The sequence below is a fragment of the Oryctolagus cuniculus genome, chromosome 11, assembly GCF_051225735.1.
Source record: "Oryctolagus cuniculus isolate XC-2025 breed Fujian yellow rabbit chromosome 11, ASM5122573v1, whole genome shotgun sequence".
In the NCBI taxonomy this organism is placed as follows: domain Eukaryota; kingdom Metazoa; phylum Chordata; class Mammalia; order Lagomorpha; family Leporidae; genus Oryctolagus; species Oryctolagus cuniculus.
The window spans coordinates 18,276,027-18,283,268 of NC_142877.1; the positions used below are offsets into that span (position 1 = coordinate 18,276,027).

A 7,242-nucleotide genomic window follows, 5' to 3' on the forward strand; every position below is an offset into this window, starting at 1 on the left:
TGAAATTGATAAATGAAGCGGGCATTCGAGGTACAGCAGTAATTTCTGTGGTGCAGTCAAGTGCTCGCTCCCTTGTCTTTTCTCGCAATGAGGGCATGGGCCCCTGTAATGTGGCAGCTTCCCCCCGGGGGGCCAGAGGCCAGGCTGGGCCGCAGGCCTGGGGTCTATTTCCTTGTCCCAGATCCAGCTCTGGTTCGTCAGTAGGAATATACCTGAGGAGGGAGGAAGAAAAGGGAGAAAGGAAAGAAGCAGAATCCCTCACCTCGGGCCCCAGCGCTGATGCAGCTGTGGTTCCCCCGGCCCAGGTGCAGAGGAGGAGACGGGGCTGGCTCGGCGGCTGGCTTCCCTCTCCCCACGGACACGGTCGTCCCCCGTGGCCGGCATCCACGTCTGGAGAGCATATTTTCTCCTAATCGGTTTTACAGCTCTTTTAAAGTAATATGTCAGATCATTTTCCCCATATACATAGTTAATGAAAGTAACCCTACAAATTCATTTTAAATAGATGGAAGTTGTTATAACCCTGATCCAGAATTTATTACGTTCATTACAATCTTGCTGAAGTAGGTAATGTAATGGACTATTACTTTTATTATCTTTTTAATCCCTCAAAATTATTAGGAACTGACTAATATTTGGCATCACCCTGTTAATGTTTAAACAGAAATTGATACTTTAATTCGTCGAATAAATGATGGGCGCACTTTGAGTGGAGAAACAAAAGCCCCATGGGATTTATCTTGATCGGTCTGGAGATTTTGGGGTCTGTGTGCAGTGGGCTCCAGGCAGGGCGCCCTCATCACTCCGAAAGGGCTGACGTGGTGACGGACAGCCCCAGACGGAGCAGGGAGGCGAGACTTGCCACTCAGACATCCAGGCTGCCGTACAGATTCACAGCCAGCTCCGATTTGCAGAGAGCACGATGCGTCTTTTCTTCCCTGCCCTTTGTCTCCCCCTCCCCGCCTTTCCAGATTAAAAAGATTTTTCTTTACAACCATTCCTGTGTTAGCAATCAGCTGTAGGGCTACGCGGTCTCAAGTGCTCTAGAATTCGTGCGTGGCCGAGACAAATGATTGGGTCACGTTCCCCTCGCGGGGAGCGCAGACCCTGCTTGCTCCTTGGAAAATAATGGTGACTGCTCAGTTTGCAAATTACCGAATCTCGCTGTGGTGTGGGAAGGGGTGGGGCGGAGAGGGGGGCATCCTGTCTGTTGCTGTGTTTACCTGCAGAGCTTCGTCTCCTGCCAGGTAGGTCACAGGTAGGATTTAGGAGACATGGGTCTCTTGCACTTTCTAGTTTTTACAAGGCAAACGGTAACGCTAGGCACTTAAAGAAAATAAACACGAAAATAAAAAATCGGTTAGCTCTAGCAGGCTGAGAAGAGCACCATTCTTCCTTTTCTGGTTTGGTGAGACAAGATGCGAGGACATGTATTTGGGAGAGGAAATGCTGGCGTTTTGCATTCACGCCAAGGCCGGGTGCGCTTTCTAACAAAGGCTCCCAGTTAGCAAAGTCACTGATTAGCACAGAGTAGCTCATTAGAATTCATAGCTACTTCACCGTGGAGTGTGGCTTTGCTCTCGCTACATGCCCCGAGTTTCCAGAGCGAGCAAAGTATTGCTGGAATGACTCAGCATGGGACGGGCCCCATCCATGTTGGCCCATAAAGGGGGCGCTGCATGGTTTTCCAAGCCGGGGAGCCTGCCGGGTGTCCTGCGAGAAGGGCGTAGGTCGGGGGCAGGGGACAGCGTCCTGCCTCCTATCTGCCTTAGCGGAGTCCAGGGACAGACTTCCCGCCCAGCCCTGGGCTGAAGCGCCTTTTGATCAATGGAGGGGATGTCTGCCTTTACAGGAGTTCGTTCCGGAAGCTTTACAAATCGTGCCGGTTGCTTTCGTCAACGATGACTTGACAAGGGCTACACGTCATTTAGGGCTTGATAAAGAGACTAAAAGGCAGCTTCTCAGCATGTTTATTTTTAATAGACATAACAAATGAAAACTACGGCAGAGGCTTCCTCACTGCACCGAACCCTCACTGGCAGAAAAGCGCTGAAGTGGCGAGGCACAGATGCAGATCCTGGACGGGGAGGGGCTTTCCTTTCCTTTCCTGCTTTAGCCAAAATATTCTGGTGAACATGAAGACAGCTTCAGCAATGAGGAGGAGGCTCTCCCATCTCCGGCCCTAACACGGGGTTGGGGGGCGGTACCGTGTCTTAGGCGCTGGCTGTCAGAGCAGCGTGCTCGGTGCCTGGCCACTTGGGTTTCATGATGTGGCTGCAATCAACCCCATTCTTCCTGCCTCATCTTTAGAAAGTGCAGCTTTGCGAATGGAAGCTGAGTGTTCCCCTTCCCTTTTCTGAGTCTGTACTTCGTAGACAGTTCTTCCCCGTGCCTCTGCTGGATGTGCGGGGCTGTCCATCACAGCAGAAAGAATGCAGCTTGAAATGCCCACTTAAAAAATATTCACCTGCACTAGATTGTAAAGACTGGGGTGGACCTCTTTCTTAATGTCCAATGTCCTTTGTCTTAAAATTTGGTGCAATATGTTTTTGAGAGTAAATTTCATGACTGATCATACTGAAAATAAACTGACTGTCTTTGAAAAAAAAATATTCACAACAAATGTGACCAAGTGCTGAGCGTCCTTTACATTAAAGAGTTCTTTAAATGGTTAAGAAAGATATTAAGATCCCGAAAGAACAATGAGAACTGTGGCATGAATGAATATTAACAAAAGAAGAAATCCAAGTAGCTCTGATTTCCTGAGCACTTACTATATTCCAGGTGTAGTTTGCATGAGCTGTCTCATTCATTCTTTACAAAGACCCTCTGAGTTGGAGCTATTGTTGTCGTCTCTACGACAGATGCGGAAAAGCAAAGCTTTGAGAAGCTCAGGAATCATCCCAAGATCACATGGGTTATAAGTGGGGAGTCAGGATTCAAAACCAAGCTGTTTGATGTAGCAGGGACTCTGCTGCTGTCACCCCACAAATTCACTGATAAAATCATGGAGCAAGGCTGAAAAACAATGCCATGTTTACTAGCAAAGGAAGATTTACTAATTTACAATAAGAAAAATGTCACTTATCAAATTAACAAACACTTATAAGAAATGGTAATAGTGTTGGCAAGAGTGGATCAAATTTGACATTCTTAAATATAGATTTGACAGTGCCTTTTGAGAGTCTTAAAAATGTGCAGGTCATTTGACTCAGTAATGCCATCATAAATAATCTGTCCCAAGATAACAAAAATATAAGCAGAGCTGTAGGCCTAGGAGTCTCCACCGGGGCACGGACAACTGGCTCAATGTGCCTGTTGGGGGAGTGGTTACGTACGTTCAATGACATTGGTCACAATCAAAATGATGCTATCACAGAGTTTCTGGTAATGGGGAGGTACTTACGGGAAGTAAGGGTATAAAATTGTACAAACGAGTCATTCCAACTGTGTAAAACATGGTGAGAAAACAGAATGGAAACATACAAGACACATGTGAACCAGAGGATATTCTCTGTGCACTGGGGGTATGTGTGGCTGTGTCGTTTTGTTATCTACTATTTTCCAAATTTTCCACAGTAAATGTGTTTTACTTGTCATCAGGGTGGCAGAGAAAAGACATCCTTGGTGATTTTTAGAAGTCAGTTTTCTTAACATAAATTTCAGACCTACTGGGGGTACATCACCAGACTCCAGAGCATCAAATTAGCCTAAAACATGGGACATAGTTGTTCTCTAGATGGGCCCAGGACACCTACAGGCAACTTCACATGTCCTGCGACCCACTAAGCCTCTTCCTGTTCTGGAATGCACCTGCTCGCCAGCCTGCTGTGAGAACAAAACAGGCGCCAAGGCCCTAGAGCAGAATGGGCCTGGTGTGAGCGCTCCATCGGTGCCAGTAATGGCGGTACGTTAGTTACGGTTGTTGTGGCTGTTAGCCAGAAGGAAGGCTGGGTGTCCCACCGGCAGCAGGAAGCACACAGGGACTGGCTTCTCCTGAGATGAGGCTGGAAGCATCTTTCCTGTGTGCTCACAGCCCCAGTCCTGGTGCCACCCAGGGCTTTTGCCAGCCACTAAGAGCGGGTGCTCTTTGGGTATGCCATGAACCTCCTGTACACAGACCCTCATTCATCCAACCGCCATGTCGTGGCCCCTTCTTGGGGCCAGGCTCTGTGCGTGTGACCCTTTCCATGGATGGATTTGCTTGCACTTAGCTCTGAGAAGCAGCTTGATTGGCGTCTCTGCTTTGTGGCTCAGAGACTGGAAGTCACTCGCTCAGGTCCCACAGCCAGCGAGTGGCAAGGCTGGCGCCGGGATCTAGGTTGGGAGGACTCCAGAGACAACGGAAAAGAGTGGCAGCCGTGCCTGAGAACGCGGGCTCTTGAATCAGAAAGACCTAGGCTTTTGGCTTTTTCTTTGTGGCTTTACCCAGGTGATAAAGGTTCTAAAACCTCAGCTTGCTCCTGGATCCAATGGGACCTACAGTGCTTGCATCTTGCAATGTTATTTATGCAATACAAAGAAAAATAGCATCATTGCCAATGAAACTACAGTGGAGTACTTTCTTATCACTTAGAGTTTTGCTTTTGTATTTATGGAAAGAACTCGGGTTTATTTAAACATAGATTTTCATCATAAGGCATTTGTGCATGGGTGAAAAGGAAAATGTAACTGCAATAAATTATTTCTAAAACTTCTTTGTAGAAAGGGAGGGTCTTGGCTTTGCAGATGTCCACGGTTTTCAACACTCCACTGTCTGGCCACTGCCAACACCACTGCCACTGTTTCTTTAAAAAGCACTGCTCTGGTGTCCGTGGGATTGTAAGCTGGGGGTCCCCGTTCTGCGAGCTTTGGCGCGCATTCCCAGCTACGGCAATGACATCAAGAGTGCTGTTGGCTGACAGTGACACGTAGAAGCATCTCAGTTTCAGAGGCTCTACAGTAGGGAAGAGAAAGCGTCGTAGAACTGATGGATCGTAGGAGCGAGGCCGTGCTTGTGAGGGACGTAGACTCCAGGCGGGGCCGGCGGCAAGGGCTCACTGTCGTGAGCACCGCTACTCCGTGCTGCTCCGTAAGATGCGCTGCGTACCAGTGAGCGGATGGGCCTCTGTGCCCCGGCAAAGGCCTGCCCTGTGTCCCTTCCTGCCTCCCTCTCTCCTCTGCTTTCTGAAGCTTCTCTCTCTCTGCTTGCCTCTTCCTCCTTTACCTATGTGCCCCCTCCCCCTGCTTCTCACTGTCTCCCCTTCCCACCCCCTCTCTAGCTCTTCTGCAAATAAATGGCCCTGTCACCCCAGCTCTCTTGTAGGTTTAGAGTGAATGGAAGTGTCTTTTTGAAAAGCTTGTTCTGTCTGACATTCCTGAACAGCGGCTGCGAGCAGGGTCCTTTGCGGTCCCTTCTCTTCTGCTCAAAGATCTGCTCATTTGGTTAATGATTTACAGGGCTGCCACTGGGCCCTGAGCCCACAGCGAGCGCAGCAGAGGCAGTGGGGCTGGGCGCTCTGCAGGAGGCCTGTGGCAGGCTTGGAATCCTACCTGGATCTTGCCTCTGGTGGCTGTGGGCAGACTGGCTTAGGATTTGCCTAAAGAGAAGCCATTTATTCCCTTTGCTGATTCTTTAAAAAAATATGCTCGCAGCTTTTATGATGAGCCTGGTGCATGCATTTAATGACATTAAACTATTTGATTATGTGCATTACGAAGAGGTCTGGGAGCTCTGTGGCGTCCTTAGTTTTAAGTGTATTTTAACTGCCTACAGTGAAAGGAACAAGACAAAAAAATGAGCTGTGGCAGTACCCTCATAAATCCAGAGCCATAATCGACACACCTTTGCTGGCACCAGGATGGTCCAGGCAGGCAGACCCGGGGGAGAAGAGCAAGGGTGTTTCCATTTTCCTGTGGGCCTGGGTACCAGAGCCAAAGTGGGGCTCCCCAATCCTGCAATACCTTGTCTTCAGGCAGCATCTGGGCCAGCAGGGAGCAGGGTCTGACACCGGCCTCAGGTGGAGACCTGCTTTGTGCACAGTGCTGGGCTTTGCCCTTCACATGTTGCTACGTTTAGTTTCCACAAGAAGGTGCCCTTAGCCCCATTTTCCTGGTGAGGAAACTGGACCTCCTCAGCAAAGTCAGCTGACTTGCTCCACGTTGGTTAAAAATCGGAGGCACCCTCTGAAAACCAATCTGATTCCCTGTCCTTTGAACAGGCACCGGGCACCGAGCTCAGAATGACACCCATTTGGGGAACAGCTGCTGGGGCCAAGGAAGCATAAGCCTCAGAGGGAAGCTTCCTCCTCCCACCCTCTGGGCTCCGCCTGTTGGAGGCTGGTGGTGGAAACAGAATCAGGACAGAAAAAGCCACTTGAAATGAACTGCTCCCAGACAGGCCTCCATGGTAGCGTGATTGATACTGGAGCATGTAGGTGTAATGAAACTGATGCCGGCTTCTCTGCACCTGTGATTTATTGAGGACAAATTTAAGATGAGAAAGGGCCCCATACCAGGAGCTGCGTCTTCCCCTCCAAGGGAGGGTGGTCATCCATCACCAGCCATTGCAAGGGCCCATCGCAAGCGGCTCATCAGATGAACCAATAGTCTCTTTGTTGGGGTTCCTAACAAGTGTTGGATCAGCAAAAGTCTATTTATGCTGGTGGACCTTTCAGGACCAATTTGTAGTGGGTCACTGATTCTGCTGGGGTATTATCTTCTTTACTACTCGGGCCGGTTGGGGAGCGCGGCAAAGATTAATGATTTTGGCTGCCGACTTGCTGCCGCAATCTACCGCTTCTGGGCCACAGATTAAGTTTTTTTGTGTTTTACCAGAAAGGGCCCACCTTGCGCATGAGATGGGCTTTGATTTACTGACTTGCAATGGAGAAGGGAGCCATGGAAATGTACTTGATTATGGTGAGGGTTTGGCAGACGGCTGTTAGGCCTGGCATCCACGCTCTTCCCTCTAAGGCTCTAGGCAGGGAACAGGCAGTTCCTAGTGCCAGGGTATGAATTCTGCCGGCCCAGGGGTCTGTGGGACTAGGGGCGCTCTCTGGAAGCTCCCAGAACATCAGCCAGCAGTTGGCTCTGGGTTCACAGGTCGGTGGGACCCTGAACTTTACTGTTTAAAACTATGCTATGAAAAACAAGAATTATAACCTTTCCTTATTATTTGGAAAATAGCAATGCTCTTTTAATGCATTTTGGAGGAAAAAAATTCAAGGAGCAAATAAAACCACCCATAAGCCAAGTGCACCG

The 7,242-nt window shown here is 49.2% G+C and overlaps 1 non-coding gene across 1 annotated transcript; it reads left to right on the forward strand.

The window, feature by feature from the left end:
• Nucleotides 1-2,415: 2,415 nt before the first annotated feature.
• Nucleotides 2,416-2,547, forward strand: LOC127491251 (small nucleolar RNA SNORA81). Its single transcript, XR_007919837.1, has one exon. It is a non-coding gene; the product is annotated as a small nucleolar RNA SNORA81 (small nucleolar RNA).
• Nucleotides 2,548-7,242: the final 4,695 nt, after the last annotated feature.